We start from the raw sequence: 17,908 nt of genomic DNA, 5'->3' as shown, positions 1-17,908 counted from the left end.
AGATATGGTTTTAAAATACAATTTTTTTATGTTCAATGGGGAATATTACCAACAATCTCAAGGTATTGCAATGGGGGCGGCTTGTGCACCCACATATGCCAACATTGTGTTGGCAAAATGGGAGGAGGACTTTGTATTGACATCTGAATACAAAGAATGTTGGTCACAAATTACCGCCGTTTTTTGGACGACATAGTGATTTTCTGGACAGGTGGTATGGATAGATTTTATGCATTTATACAATATTTAAAGAACACCACCAAGTTTCTGAAATTCACTTATGCCACCTCTAGAGAAAGATTGCAGTACTTGACATAGAGGTTTACAAAACAGAAAATGATTTTGAAACCAAAATTTACAGGAAGGATACCTTTTGTAATTCTTTTCTCCATTTTACTAGTGCACATCCCCCCCACTGTAAAAAGAATATTGTCAAAGGACAATTCGTGAGGGGAAGTCAAATGACTAGTCTTGATTATGACTTCATTCATGAGTGCAATTTATTAGAGAAAATGTTTGGAGAAAAAGGGTACCCCAAGGATTTTATTAAGGAGATCAGAAGTGAGGTTGAACATGGTAGGACTTCTAAATTTGAACCTATTAAGGGGAAGCAAATATCGAATAACGGATTACAAACTATACAGAGAGATATTGGAAATAGAGATATCTATGAGAAATCACTAATTATGGAATATAACATGCCAAATATTAGAATGGCAAAAATATTCCAGAAAGAATGGGCTAGATTTTCAATATTGACTGACATAGAAAACATTAAAAAATCAATTCCCAAAGTGGTTTATAAAAACTCATGGAATATCAAAAGAATCTTGGAATCTCATTCTAATACCAATATAAATAATAAGGGTAGGATAACAATAGACGGACGTAGGAAGAAAGGAAGTTTTAAATGTGGTCACTGCAACCAATGTGAATTTATGATGAACAAGGATGAGGTTAATATTCCTAGTAGAAATACAACAATTATGAGTAATGATTATTACAATTGTGAAACTAGAGGGGTGATATATCTAGCCCAATGCTTAAAATGCAGTTCATTTTACATAGGTAAAACCGAACGAGTTCTGAGGAGGAGAATATATGAACATGCATATGAAATCTTGAAGTCCATAGAGACTAATGCATTATACAAACATCTTAAACAATGTGAAAGTGGAAAATTTCAATTCTTCGTAATAGAACAGGTTAAAAAAGAACTGAGAGGGGGTTTATGGGAAGAATGGTTGTGTTATAGAGAACTATGGTGGCAAATTAAGTTGGATGCCACAAGATTACCAGGGCTAAATGAGCATATCTCCTTAACCCCAATATTAAAATTAAGAGCTGCAGAGGTTTGAATTACTAACAATAATTTGTCAAGCCACTGGAGGGCAGTAATAACTACATTTCACTATGTCTTCCAAGTTATTAGAATACAATGCTAGTTTTCATAGTAATTTTAAAGCATAAAAGTTTCTTCAACACATATATATACTTGGAATTGTTTTAAATAACAAGTACTAACAGTAGAAGTAAAGATTTTTTTAAATTTGTACCATATTTATTAGTTAATAAGGTTTACATACTTTATACTGATATTTTACATGCCTAATGAATGTATAAACTTGATTTGACGTTATGGAATGCACTGAACCTGATAGGTTTATTTTAAATGAGAAAGGGTATTTAAGGTTTTTTTTAATATGTTTTACTGTTATCTGATGAAGTCCCGATTGGTGTAAGGACGAAAACGCATTGTAGTGGAAAGAGCGTTTATCTGGTTATATTGGTTTTATCTACTTTGGTATTTCACCTGTATTAATAAATCGCTTGGAAAGTGGCACCGGAGTTGAGCTTTTATCTCGTTGGACACTTTGGTTATTTTTTACTAGTCCAGCAGTGGTTATTTTTGCTTTCCAGGCATAGTATGTCCTTTGTGGGTCACATTTGATGGCACCACAGATGTTGCAGGTGTCCAGTGAAGAACATGGGGAAGGTGCACTGTCGGCATCTATGTGCTTATTGGACAGATGGACAGGGTGCCATGCCCTTCTGTAGCCCACTGCAATCACACCATAGTTACTATCAGTGGGCGATATGCAGGGTACTACCAACATAGCAGCTGTTGCCAAGGCAAATGTGTGTGTGTGTATGACACATGGGTTGAGAGTGTTCACTGGGTAATACTACGGTTGCTAACTTTGTTTGCCTGGCCTTGATGTCACAGGTATGGGTATGGATTTGCACCCCAGCCTCTTAGCTATTTCACATCTGTTATCCTGTAAGGTGGACATTGTGATACATACTAGGGCCACCAAATAAGAAATTTGCAAAATCCGCACTACATTGAGCCCATTTGTTACACACTCACAACCCACACAGGATACAAGTTACAAACACAGATAAACACACACACACACACACACACAGACACACACACCTGTCATGTCTGGGATTAGAACTCCTACTTAACTAGTTTATTATACTACAGCACTATGCAGTTATAGGACACGCCATGGAGATTCCTAGAGTACTCCTTCCCCAAAGGTGTATTTCACATTGGATGACATCAGCAGGATTGTCAAAGTAGGGCATTCGAATTGTAATTAGTGTGGCTAGGCTAAAATGCATTACTCCCTACACAGACATTGAAACCCACATAAAACATCTACAACCGACATGTGGGAATAGAACCCCTACCAGAGTTTTATATCACACTACAGCATGAAGCTGTTATAGGATGCATCGCAGGGATTACTGGAGTGCTCCTTCCCCAAAGGTGTATTTCACAATGAATGACATCAGCAGGATTGCCAAAGTAGGGCATTTGAATTGTAGTGAGTGTGTCTAGGCTAAATTGCATTGCTCCCTACACAGACATTGAAACACACACAAAACATCCACAACCAACATGTGAGGGAATAGAACCCCTACCAGAGTTCTATATCACACTACAGCATGAACCTGTTATAGGATGCACCATGGGGATTACTAGAGTATTCCTTCCCCAAAGCTCTATTTCACAATGAATGACATCAGCAGGATTGCCAAAGTAGGGCATTTGAATTGTAGTGTAGCTAGGCTAAAATGCATTGCTCCCTACAAAGACATTGAAATACATACAAAACATCCACAACTGACGTGTGGGAATAATACCCCTACCAGAGTTCTATATCACACTACAGCATAATGCTGTTATAGGACGCACCATGGGGATTACTGGAGTACTCCTTCCCAAAGCTGTATTTCACAATGAATGACAACAGCAGGATTGTTAAGGCATAGCATTTGAATTGTAGTGAGTGTGGCTAGGCTAAAATGCATTGTTCCTTACACAGACATTGAAACACACACAAAACATCCACAACCAACATGTGTGGAAATAGAACCCCTACCAGAGTTCTGTATCATACTACAGCATGAAGCTGTTATAGGACATGACACGGGGATTATTGGAGTACTCTTTCCCCAAACCTGTATTTCACAATGAATGGCATCAGCAGGATTGGCAAAGTAGGGCATTTAAATTGTAGTTAGTGTGGCTAGGCTAAAATGCATTTCTCCCTACACAGACATTGAAACACAAACAAAACATCCACAACCAACATGTGGGGGAATAGAACCCCTACTAGAGTTCTATATAACACTACAGCATGAAGCTGTTATAGGATGCATCACAGGGATTACTGGAGTACTTCTTCCCCAAAGGTGTATTTCACAATGAATGACATCAGCAGGATTGCCAAAGTAAAGCATTTGAATTGTAGTGAGTGTGGCTAGGCTAAAATGAATTGCTCCCTTCACTGACATTGAAACACCCACACACACTTCGCATGTCTGGGATTAGAACTCCTTCCTAAGGAGTTAATCACACTACAGCAGTATGCAGTTATAGGATATGCCACAGCGATTATGAGCTGCACTTTTCCGAAAGGTGTATTTCACATTGTATGACATCAGCAGCCTTGACAAAGTAGGGCAATTGAATTGTAGTGAGTGTAACTAGACTAAAAAGCATTGCTCTCTACACAGATGGTGACACACAGTTGCAATGTCTGGGATTAGAACTCCTACCTAACTAGTTTATCACACTACAGCAGTACCCAGCTATAGGCCACAGAAATTACTGGGCTACAGCTTTCCGAAGGATGCATTTCACAGTGTATGGCATCAGCAGCCTTGACAAAGCAGGGCATTTGGATTGTAATGAGTGTGACTAGCCTAAAAATCATTGCTCTCTACACAGATGTTGACACACACACAGTTGCCATGTTTGGGATTTGAACTCCTACCTAACTAGTTTATTACACTACAGCAGTATGCAGGTATAGGATGCGCCATGGAGATTACTGGTCTACAGCTTTCCAAAAGGTGTATTTCACAGTGTATGACATCATCAGCTTTGACAAAGTCAGGCATTTGAATTGTAGTGAGTGTGACTAGCCTAAACATCATTGCTCTCTACACAGATGGTGACACACACACATGCATACACACACACACAGTTGCCATGTGTGAGATTAGAACTCCTACCTAACTAGTTTATTACACTACAGCAGTACGCAGGTATAGGACATGCCATGGAGATTATTGAGACATAGCCTTCCAAAAGGTATATTTCACAGTGTATGACATTAGCAGCCTTGACAAAGTAGGGCATTTGAATTGTAGTGAGTGTGACTAGCCTAAAAGGCATTGCTCTCTACACAGACACACACACACATACACACACACACACAGTTATGTCTGGGATTAGAACTTCTACCTAACTAGTTTATCACACTACAGCAGTACATAGTTATAGGAAGCACCACAGAGATTACTGGCCTACACTTTTCACAAGGGTGTATTTCAAAGTGGGTGACCTTAGCAGACTTGTCATAGTATGGCCATGGGGGGCAGTGTGTGTGCATGGGCCATAACCCATTCATCTGGAGGTTGGCACACCACATGCAGGGACATGCAGGGTTATATTCCACAGGTACATGTATACAGCTGCTAGATGACTAATTCCTTGTACAGTCATGTTGCACAGCTAGCACTTGCGCCACATAGTCCATCATGCTGACAGATACCAGTGGCTAAGGTCTACAGTGAGTGACATCCAAACCTCATGTGGTTTTAGCCATTTGGCTATGTGCTGGGTGGAACAAACCTCATAATGGATAGCCCCTTGTGACAGTCACTTTCTTCCACACATCTGTGTATGTCGACTTTTGGCTTATTATAGTGTGCTGTCCTTGGATATGTGCCTGTATTCCTATCCAGTGTGTGTGTAAAGCATGAGTGCTGCATACTGAAGAGTGTCTGCACTAACATCTGCAAATGCCAGATATGTCTGATCCACTGTTGTTTGCAGACATGACCTTCATTTGTTTAGGTGCGTGAGCATGCCCAGTATGCCCTTCTGTATTGAATATGTGGATCAATTCCAGGTAGTTTGTACTGAAGTGCAGACCTTTGTGTGTACACCTACAGGTAGCATACTGTTTCTTCAGGGTATCCATCAATCATTTGGCAATATGGGGACAAACTGTACAGGGAATAGTGTGTACTGTAGGTGATTGTGTCTGTGCTGCTTCAGCTGCATGGTACTACTGTTAGCAGAGATATTCAGACATGTGTACTGTTATACACAGTGATGTTTTCTGTCCTCATGTATTGTCAGGTGGACATTCTTGCTCACAGTGATGAATTGGGGGACAAGGGTGACTGCAGCTGTATCCAGTATTGTGGGCAGACACCCACATATTAATGGTAAGTTATGCCATTCTGGAGGGGAGCTGCAGACACTTGGTGTTGGGTTTGTGTATCTAGTTCAGCACCTTGGTACAGTGCTGGCAGAGGATCCCATACTTGTCCACCCATCAGCATGGCAGTATGGCCTTATCTTGCTGTGGCAATGCCTCATAGCTGTACAGATTTGCACATGTTAGCCAGAGGCAGAGGCCATGGCTCAGAGCCTTTACCCTACTTTGGTGCACGGGCAGGTGTGTAGCCACCCATTTATGTGTTTGCAGCCAGGGATAGTGTGCACACAGCTTGGTGTCTGACCCTGCACATTCCATGCTGCCCATGCTCCCACACCATCCTCTGTTATTTTAACCTCTTCCATACATTATGCATACATTCTCTGAAATTTCCCCTAAGGGTATCACCACATCACAGGTATGTGTTAGTGTTGGACCACAGTTTATGCAGTGGGACATAGTGGACATGTTACTGTGGTTTGTCTACATGCCCTTGCATATGGCTTACATGGAGTGTGTTATTTTGTTATTTGGGTGTCCATGACATAACATGCATTGGCAGTGCATGTGAGACACGGGCCTTTTGCAGGCACCTGTGGGGCATTAGGTGTTGATGCAGGCCAGATGTGGCAGGCCATTGCATTCTATCAGTCCTACAGTCCCAGATCACCATAGCAGTATATTCCCCTGGAGTGACAGGGTAGATGTGATAGTTGTTCATGCCAATGCCTTCTATCAGTCTTGATCAGGTGGTGAGGATGCTGGCAGGGTGCTACCTACAGCTAGGGATACACCTGCATGGGACACCTGCAATGCATGCTGCAGTCTTCTGCTATTGCTATATATATAGGTGGGGTCGTACTGTACCCATTCCCCACAGCAGGGATATTGTCAGAGAGGTGCCTGTGGGTGGTGTTTGCTTGGCTGGGTGCATGTGTGCTATGGACACTACTTGCATCTGACACACACATATGCATGGGGCATTACTGTTATGCTGTCATGTGCAGGTACATCAGCTGATTCCCAATACATCAGTCCTACCTCCTTTGTGATCTGTAGGTGTTCAGGCAGACATCACCGGTATCCCCTACTACAGGTCCTGTTACTATGATGCATACCTATATGTACAAATCCAAGGGTGTCACCATTTCACAGTGACACAATATATACTGTATGTCTGGGGTACTTTCCCATGTGCACTGCTCGCATATCTAGCCCAGCAGCCATGCCATGTCAGTCTTTCAGATGGTGACACATATTACCACCATACATTTACAATGGCTTACTGCCAGCATGTGTTATACTGGTGGGGACTGTCTTTGGCACTGCATTTGTGAGGGCTTGTCCCTGTTATCAGCAGTAGTAGGCAATGGCCACCAGGTCTTACCTCAACATGCATAGATACTGACCACTCTCACACATTATGAAACAAGCACCATCCTAACACACATAGACCTGCATATTGTGCAAGTGCTACAACCTATCCTGCTACCTTGGTCATCTCTGGCCATCTGTGCTCTACTCGTCTACTGATACATGTTACTACATTTCTACACAGGACTGGAGGGCACACCTGAGTGTCACTACATTTCTACACTGGACTGGGGGAAACACCTGTCTGTTTCCACATGTCTACATAGGCGTGGGGGGTGCACTCCTAACTGTTACTACATTTCTGCATAGGATTGTAGGGGACACACCTGACTGTTTCTACATGTCTGCATGGGAGTGGGGGGCACACCTGACTGTTGCTGCATTTCTACATAGGGTCATGGGGGACACACCTGACTGTTTCTACATTTCTACATATGATTGGGGGGGACACCTTACTGTTTCTACATATCTACATAGGATGGGGGCACACCTGGCACATGCACACATTTGCTATGACTTTACATGTATGTCTGGAACTCCATTTCATTCTGTATTCTAACATATCATATTGACTAGAAGCACATCAGTCTTAGCTTTGGTTGCCCTACATATTAATGTCTGACTTCCTACCCTTCAGAACTAACATCCCACTGCCTGACCTGCTGTAGTCTGTAAGTGTAGGCCTGGGGAGGAGGTTACCCATAGGCATAATTCAGAGGCCATAGCACAGGCTCTGTTTGGGTTTGTCTGCACCTGTCCTGCTGGCTGAGACTGTTGTTGGGTATGTGAACCTCCCTGACTGGCATGTTTGAGTCATATGGACACACATGTCACCCAGCACATTTCCTGCAGTGGGTTTTGTCACCCTGTGTAGTACTGGCTACTATGGTGACTCCAGTATGTGTTACAGATGTCATGGTGCCACTATGGGTGTTTACTATCTATTGCAATAACATTCAGCCACCCAATTCCCTTGCATGCTCACATCCATACCATAGATACAGGAAACAACACATTCTACTCCATTTGGCAATTGGTAGGTTGATTGATTTACCTTGTGAGTGTGCCAGGATTGAGGATGGTGCAGGAGGGCTGCCTATGTTGGATGCATATAGTATACTCCCTATACATGGTTGAGCACAGGTAGTGTCATGTTTGGCATCCCTTTTACTGCATGTGCGAGTCAGAGAGAAGTGTCATTCCCTGGGTTCCTCCTGTGTCAGTGTATGTGTTATGCGTTGCCTCTTTGCTAAGGCCAGGGCATACTGGGCATGCCTCCTTCTGTCTACTGGAGCAGGGTCAGGTTGTTCCTCCTCTGAGTCACTCTGTGCCTGTGCAGGACTTGGTATTGGTGGGGGCTGTGTGGCCTTGCCCCATGCTGTTCCTGCTGCAGCTGTTTCTGCAGGATCATATTGTGTTGCATGGCACATACCATAACAATTTGGGTACATGTAGCTGGTGAGTACTGCAAGGCTCCACCGGATGTGTCCAGACAATGGAACTATGACTTGAGCATCCCAAACACATGCTCTATTATAAGTCTGGTCTGTGCGTGTGCCTCATTATGACGTTCTTGTTCAGGTGTGTGTGCATTTCTGATGGGTGTCATCAACCACGGCTCCAGTGTGTAACCAGCATCCCCCACAAGGTGACCATAGGGAATGTCCCCATTGGCAAATCTCTGGTACAGCTGCATCAAATGTCAAATGTGGGAATTGTGATAGCTTCCAGGGCAGCCAGCATACACATTCATTATAATGCCCTGGGCTTCGCACACAACCTGGCAGTTGATGGAGGGGAGGCCCCTGTGGTTGATGTCGGCTCTACCCTGATCACCGAGTGGTGGTTTGATGCATATGTCCGTGCAATCTATAGCACCCACTACCTCAGGATATTCTGCTATTTGGTGGAAGAGAAGCATATTGCTGGTCAACACCTCTCGGGTGTTGAGGAAATATATGTGCTCACTGGCATGTGCTGACATGGCATCCAGGAACTGGTGGAATACTCTGGATGCTGATGGCTGTGAGATCCCCATGATATCACCAGTTGAGCTTTGGGAGGTACCTGTGGCTAGTATTCCTAGGCCTACACATACCTTGGTATCCACTGGGATGGGTTCCCCCGGCCAGTTTGGTGGGTCAGGCGTGGCCGACACAGCTCAACAATTTGCTGTAGGAGGTCCATGTCCACCCTATAACCCTCCACTATCTTCAGCTCATGTAGCCCCTGGTAGGTTACCCTGGGTCTGTACAGTCTTCTCCGTCGCCTCACTGCAGGTTGATCAGCAGCATTCACATCCACACATTAGTTCCTGGATGCCATATCAGCACATGCTGGTGAGCATGTATACTTCCCTAACACCTGTGAGGCATTGGCCAGCAATAGGCATCTCTTCCACTAAATAGCAGAATACCCTGAGGTAGTGGGTGCTATAGACTCCACACACATACACATCAAAGCACCACCCAGTGAGCGGGGTATGGTCTATATCAACCCCAAATAGCTTCCCCTCCATCAACTGCCAGGTTGTGTGCGAAGGCATAATAATGAATGTGTGTGCTGGCTGCCCTGGAAGCTATCACAATTCCCACATCTGGCATCTGATGCAGCTGTACCAGAGATTTGCCAGTGGTGACATCCCTCATGGTCACCTAGTGGGGAATGCTGGTTACACACTGGAGCCGTGGTTGTTGACACCCATCAGAAATGCACACACACCCGAACAAGAACTCCATAATGAGGCACACGCACAGACCAGAATTATAATAGAGCATGAGTTTGGGATGCTCAAGTCATGGTTTCAGTGTCTGGACACATCCAGTGGAGCCTTGCAGTACTCCTCAGCTACATGTACTCAAATTGTCATCGTATGTGCCATGCTACATGATATGATCCTGGCAGTATGGCCTTATCTTGCTGTGGCAATGCCTTACAGTTGTACAGATTTGTACAGCTGCAGCAGGAACAGCATGGGGCAGGGCCACACAGCCCCCCCCCCACCATTTCCAAGGCCTACACAGGAACAGAGTGACTCGGAGGAGGAACAACCTGAGCCTGCCCTAGTAGACAGAAGGAGGCATGCCCAGTATGCCCTGGCCTTGGCAAAGAGGCAACGCATAGCACATACACTGACACAGGAGGAACCCAGGGAATGACACCTCTCTCTGACTCGCACATACAGTAAAAGGGATGCCAAACATGACACTACCTGTGCTCAACCATGTATAAGTAGTGTATTATGTGCATCCAGCAAAGGCAGCCCTCCAACACCATCCTCAATACTGGCACACCTACAAGGTAAGACACTCTTCTTACCAATTGCCGAATGGAGTAGTATGTGTTGTTACTTGTATCTACGGGATGGATGTGAGCATGCATGGGAATCGGGTGGCTGAATGGGATACCAGCGGATAGTAGACACCTATAGTGGCAGAATGCGATCTATAACAAATACTGGTGTCACCATAGTAGCCAGTACTACACATGGTGACAAAACCCACTGCAGGAAATGTGCTGGGCCACATGTGTATCTATATGACACACACATGCCAGTCAGGGAGGTTCACATACCCAACAACAGTCTCAGCCAGCAGGACAGGTGTAGACAAACACAAACAAAGGCCATACTAAGGCCTCTGAATGATGGCGATGGGTAACCCGCCCCCCGGCCTACACAGACAGACTACATCAGGTCAGGCAGTGAGATGTTAGTTCTGAAGGGTAAGAAGTCAGAAAGTGATATGTAGGTCAATCAAACCTAACACCTGTAGTACACTGCTATGCCTCTAGTCAGCATGATAGGCTACAATACAGAAGAAAATGGAGTACTTGACATACCAGTGCAGTCATAGAAAATGTGTACAAGTGTCAGGTGTGCCCCCCCAATCCCATTTAGAAATGTAGAAACAGTCATATGTGCTCCCAATCCTGTGTAGAAATGTAGAAACAGTCAGGTGTGCCCCCCAATTCTAAGTAAAAGTGTAGAAACAATCAGGTGTGCCCATGCAATCCTATGTAGAACTGTAAAAACAGTCAGGTGTTCCCCACCCCTAATCCTATGTAGAAATGTAGTAATAGTCTGGTGTGCCCTCCCCAATCTGATGTAGACATGTTGTAACAGTCAGGTATGCCCCCCAATCCTAAGTAGAAATGTAGCAACAGTCAGGTGTGTGTCCCCCTCCAATCCGATGTAGACATGTAGTAACATGTATGTGTAGGTATAATACCAGTGGAGCACAGATGACCTGAGGTGGCCAAGGTAGCAGGATAGATTGTAGCATTTGTACAATATGCAGGCATGCGTTTGTTAGGTTGGCGTGTGTTTCATATTGTGTGAGAGTGGTCAGTATGTATGCATATTGAGGTTTGACCTGGTGGCCATTGCCCACTACTGCCGATGACAGGGCCAAGTCCTCACAACTGCACTGCCAAAGACAATGCTCCCCAGTATAACACATTCTAGCAGTAAGCCATTGTAAATGTATGGCAGTAATATGCGTCACCATCTGAAGGATGAACATGGCATGACTGTTGGGCTAGATATACAAGCAGTACACAAGGAAAAGTACCCCAGACATACAGTGTATAATGTGTAACCATGAAATGGACACACCCTTGGGAATTGTACATACAGGTATGCATCACATTATCTGGGCTTGTAGTAGGGAATACCAATGTTGTCTGGCCAAACACTTGCAGATCACAAAGGTGATAGGACTGATGTATTGAGAAACAGTCCTTGCACAAGCCAGCATAACTGGAATGCCCCATGCATATCTGTGAGTCAGATGCAAGTAGTGTCCATAGCACACATACCCAGCTACTTAAAAACCACCCACAGGTACCTCTCTGGTCATATCCCTGCTGTTGGGAATGGGTACAATATGAACCCCACCTGTGTATGGCAATATCGAAAGAATGCAGCATGCAGTGCAGGTGTCCCATGCAGGTGTGTCCCTAACAGTAAGCAGCACCCTGCCAGCATCCACACCACCTGATCAATACTGATAGAAAGTATTGGCATGAACACCTAGCACACCTATCCTGTCACCCCAAGGGAATATACTGTATGGCAGTCTGGGACTGTAGGATTGACAGAATGCAATGTCCTGCTACAGCTGGCCTGCATCACCACAAAATGGCCTACAGGCCTCTGCCAAAGGCCTGCATCTCACCCATACTGCCAATGTATGTTATGTCATGGACACCCAAATAACAACATAACACACTCCACATAACCCATATGCAAGGCCATGTGAACAAACCACAGTAACATGTCCACCATGTCCCACTGCATGAACTGTGGACCAACACCAAAACACAGCTGTGATGAGGTGATAACTATAGGAAAAGTATCAGAGAATGTTTGCATAATGCATAGAAGAGGATAGAATAATAGAGGGTGGGGCTGGGAGCCTGGGCAGCATGGAATGTGCAAATTCCAAAAGACAGCCATGTGCAAATACCATCCCTGGCTGCAAACCTGCCCATACACCACAAGAGGGGTAATGTCCTGACTTATGACCCCTGCCTTTGGGTAACCTGTGTGAATCTGTACAGCTGTGAGGTATTGCCACAGCAAGATAAGGCCATACTATCCATGCCATGTTAAACCCAGAGCTGTTGGACATGCTACACTTAAAGAAATCCCAATCCGTCAGAGCCACACGCTCCAGGGATCTAAACTCTGTCATCACAATAAACAAAGCATGCTAGAGGGATAGGTTCCTGACCCAGAGACTCCCCAGACTCTGGAATAGATTGCCCATACATATCAAGCAGAGTGCCTCTTTGGCCCTCTTCAAAAGGAACCTTGATGATTGGATGGGGGAAAGGAAATTCACCCGGGGGAATCACATCAGTCACCCTGCTAGACAGGGGTCCAGGGAAGTAAATAGTGTGGGAAGAAATAGCCAAGGAATTGTTATGGCTGGGCTTGTATAGGCCCTAGGGCTGATAGCCTAGTACCAACCTATGAACCTATCATGTTGATGGATGTAAAAGTATGGGATCCTCTGCCATCACTGTACCAAGATGCTGAACTGGATACACAGACCCAGCAGCTCCCCTTCCAGAATGCATAACTTTCCAGGAATATATAGGCATTTGACCACAATACTGGACACAGCTGCATTCACTCTGTGTTCCCCAGGACATCACTGCAAGCAAAAATGTCTACCTGACAGCAGGGATGTCGGGAGGCATATGCACTGTACTGATTTTAGTACAACTTTTTTAAAAGGGGGGTAGCTTTTTTGAAAAAAAAAAAGCAATGGATTCGCAATCTGAGTTGGAACTTGGAAGGCAAGCAATGGATTCGCGAGCGGGAAACAATGGATTATCACTGAGTTGGTGGAAGGTAAGCGGGAAGCAATGGATTATCAGTGAGTTGGTGGAAGGCAAGCAAGGGCATTCACAAATGGATTATCGAAAGGAAGGCATTCACAAATGGATTATCGAAAGGAAGGCTTTGTGTGTGTGTGTGTGTGTGTGTGTGTGTGTGTTCACAAATGGATGATCGAAAAGAAGGCTGTATGAGCGTGAATGCCCCCACATAATACACCTGCTGGCTATAGGTGTTCAGGCTCAAACCCTGTACCTTTGCTTCAGGGTAAGAACAGCCTAAAGTCCCTAACCACCACCATTTCTGAACTTCGTTCAGATTTGCTTTTGTAGTGGTTGTGAGCTATGGCGAGAACTGAAGTTGTATTTCTCCAATTATTGTTTTTGATGTTTGTCCAGGTTTTTTGTGCTAAGGTGTGAAGTGAGAGCTGAATTTGTATTCCCTCATTATTGGCTTTGTTTGTCCAGTTTTTTTGTGCTAAGAGGTTGAGAGCTATCTAAATGATAGCCATTAAGTTTGTCTTCCAAGCTTTCAAACTGCTGATTTAGCATAGTCGTATGTTGCACTGACTATAGTGTATATGGTTCTGGGTTCAAGACATGCATGGTGATCACAGCATTTTATTCTAGCAACTTTTCAAAATTATACAAGCAATGTTTAAAATGTGTCCCTGTTTTTGGGCTTTTGCCCCCCCCCCCTCAATAAATGTTGGCTTTTTCCAGATTTCTTGTGCTGCAAAGTTCAGAGATACAGCTGAGTGTCAACATTTTACAAGGAGCTGAGAGCTGCAGGGGAACTTAAGTTTAGTGCTGCTTATGCAGAGTCTGCTTGTACTGTTAATAGCACAACAGGTAGTGTACTTGCTTTTAATGCAGAAGGCTGTGGGTTCTTCTCCCACAATAGGTAGATGCATTGCTGATACTGTACTGTGTTGTAAAGGGGGGTGGATGCTGTAGTCTGTTTTGGCGAAGATATCTAGTAGTAACTATGAACCTGTTATCAGTTTGCCATCCATTCCCTATTGCAATATTACTAGCGTATCATTGTTTTTAATGCAACATAGGCAATTTATTCCTCAAGGGCAACAGGCACATTATTTGTAGATGAAACCATGAAATATAAAGTTGTTTGCTAGCAGCAGCCTCTTCATTAGTTACAGATTTCTCTAATGTGGAATTATGTAGATGGCTTTTACTAGTTCAGAGATTGTGCATATTTACTGATACTGGTGGACTGTAGAAGTTTGAGTAGATTTTTATGATGGAAGGTGTATCAAAGAACACGTGTATGTTTCATGTGCAAAGGGCCTATGATTTGAAAACAGCCCAAAGTTAATCTTTATCTGCCACTGGCAAAATGTATTTTCTTTGAAAGTGGGTTTCAATGTTGTTTCAATGAATGCGAGTTTCAAGGGCAGAGAAGTTTTAATGCTAAGTCTAGTTTGTGAGACTGCATTGCTTTGTTTGGCAGATATTTATTGGTGTTCGTGCTGTGCTGTAAAATGCAAAATAAAACTTTTTCTGGCAAATCATTTAAGAATGAAGTCACTAAATAATGACCGACGTTAAGTTTCAGACGTGATAATCTTCAGAAAAATGCATGCTAAAGCAAGACCTGATATTCTAGCAACTGTCTTAAGTTTATACAAGGTCAATTTTTAGTACTGTTTGTATGTTCCCCCAATATATTTGGCCTTGTCCAGATTTCCTGCATTAAGAGGTTGAGAGGTATGTGCAAATAAATTGCTTTACAGAATTAGGAATATCCAAACCTCTCAACTGTCCCCAATTTTGGCTCAAAATGTTGCTCTCCCCCTAATAATCTCTCCGCAAAATAGCAATTTTGGAAGAAAATGTGGAGGGTTTACTTTACTGTTATAAATAACTGTAATTATCAGAGTTATACATTACTTTTATTTCAGAAATGCATGTAGATGCTCTAATTTTGTCAGCTGCTCTAAGTTAACTGTGCTCATATTAAAATGGTGTCCCTTCTTTGACAGGTTCCCAGCTGTATTGTCTGGCAATTTTATATTTTTGCATCACATTTTTGGTCCGTTTTTCATAAAATTGCATTTTTTTGGCAAATTAGTGGCAAATTGCTAAAGACCGAAGTTAGAAAATAATGGCAGACATTTGAGTTTCAGATTTCATACCTTTCAGAAAATTCGTACTAACGCAAGACCAACTACTATTCTATTATCTTTCTAAGTTTATAAGAGCAATATTTTAAAAAAATGTCCTTATTTTTGGGCCTTTGCCTCAGTTTTATTTATGAGTTTGTTGCTCTAAGAGGTTGAGAGGTGTGTGTGTGTGTGTGTGTGTGTGTGTGTGTGTGTGTGTGTGTGTGTGTGTGTGTGTGTGTGTGTGTGTGGTAGGTAGGTAGCATACCTCCCAACTGTCCAAATTTTGCAGAATGTCCAGATTTTTGCCCCATATTTTTTGTCTGTTCCTCATAAATTTTGTGATTTTCTAGAAAATCATTTGAAGGCTGAAGTTGCTAAATAATGACTGACATTTGAGTTTCAGACTTCGTGTCCTTTAAAAAAATTCATACTAGCACAAATCCTGTTATTCTAGCAACTTTCTCATACTAGCACAAATCCTGTTATTCTAGCAACTTTCTAAGTTCACAAGAGCATTATTTAATATCTGTCCCTGTTTATTTTAGGCTTTTACAATATTTCTTGCACTAAGAGGTAGGTAGGGGTGTGTGTGTGTGTGAATGAAACATCCTAGTTAGGGGTAGCAGGTGGTTAGTAATTTACTCAAGCTCAAAACCTGTACCTTAGTTGCAGAAAACAAAAGCATAAATTCTCTACCCCAACTACCATGCTGCATTTTTCAAAGAACTGACATTTCAGGTTAATTTTCAATTCAAGGAACGGAGTGAATTTATATTATATTACTGAAGAGGCATTACAGCAAATGCCTCTTTATCAACACTAACCGTGAATTACGAGAATGGCTGTAGCTTGGCTGGGGAGGGGTTTAGCAGTTTGAGAGCAGTGAGTAGAAAGTTGAAAATCCTAGCTACACCCCTGCCTGACAGTACTTGAGGACATAAAACATCACAGTGTATAACAGTACACATGTCTGAATATCTTTGCTAACACCAGTACCATGTAGCAGAAGCAGCACAGACACAATCACCTACAGTACCCACTATCCCTTCACAGTTTGACCCCATATTGCCAACTAATCTACAGATATCCTGCAGAAACAGTTTGCTAGCTGTAGGTGTAGAACACAAAGGTCTGTACTGAAGTACAATCTACCTGGAAGGGATCCACACATTCAATACAGAAGGGCATACTGGGCATGCTCACACTCTTAGAGAAATAAAGGCAATGTCAGACAACAGCATACTGAAAGGTCATACTGGGCATATCACACACTTAAACAAATGAAGCCCATGTCTGCCAACAACAGTGGACCATACATATCTGACAGTTGCAGATGTTAGTGCATACACTCCTCAGTGTACACCAGTCATGCTTTGCACACACATTTGATAGGAATACACACATATACCCAAGGACAACACACTATAGTACGCCAAAAGTACACATACATAGATGTGTGGAAGAGAGTGACAGTGACAAAGAGCCTTCCATCATGAGGTCTGTCCCACCTAGCACACAGACAAATGGCTACAACCACATGATGTCTAAATGCCACTCACTGTAGAAATTATCCACTGGTATCCCTAAGCATTAAAGACTCTGTTGTGCTAGTGCCAGCTGTGCAACATGACTGAACAAGGCAGTAGTCATCTAGCAGTTGTATACATGTACCTGCGTGTGCATGAGTGCGATGTGTCTACCTCTAGATGAATGGGTTATGGTCCATACACACACACACTGCCCTCCCCATAGCCCTACTATGGCAAGCCTGCTGATGTCTGTCACTGTGAAATGCACCTTTGGGAAAGGATAGCCCAGTAATCTCTGTGGCATGTCTTACAACTGCATAATGCTGTAGTGTGATAAACTAGTTAGGTAGGAGTTTTAATCCCAGACATGGCAATTGTGTGTGTCTCTGTCTGTGTTGAGAGCAATGCATTTTAGGCTAGTCACACTCACTACAATTCAAATGCCCTACTTTGGCAAGCCTGCTAATGTCATTCACTTTGAAATACACCTTTGGGAAAAAAAATATATAACTGCGTAATGCTGTAGTCTGATAAACTAGTTAGGGAGGAGTTTGAATCCCAAACATGATAAGTGTCTGTGTGTGTGCCCCTGTCGGTGTAGGGATCAATGCCTTTTTAGGCTAGTCACACTCACTACAATTCAAATGCCCTACTTCTGCAAGCCTGCTGATGTCATTCACTTTGATATACACATTTGGGGAAAGAGTAGCCCGTTAATCTCCATGGTGTGTCCATTAACAGCATAATGCTGTAGTGTGATCTAGTAATTCAGTCAGGGTTCTAT

The sequence above is a fragment of the Protopterus annectens genome, chromosome 3.part0 (genome assembly GCF_019279795.1).
Source record: "Protopterus annectens isolate FY-2018-M chromosome 3.part0, PAN1.0, whole genome shotgun sequence".
Taxonomy (NCBI): domain Eukaryota; kingdom Metazoa; phylum Chordata; order Ceratodontiformes; family Protopteridae; genus Protopterus; species Protopterus annectens.
Note: the sequence above shows the minus strand (reverse complement) of the source record.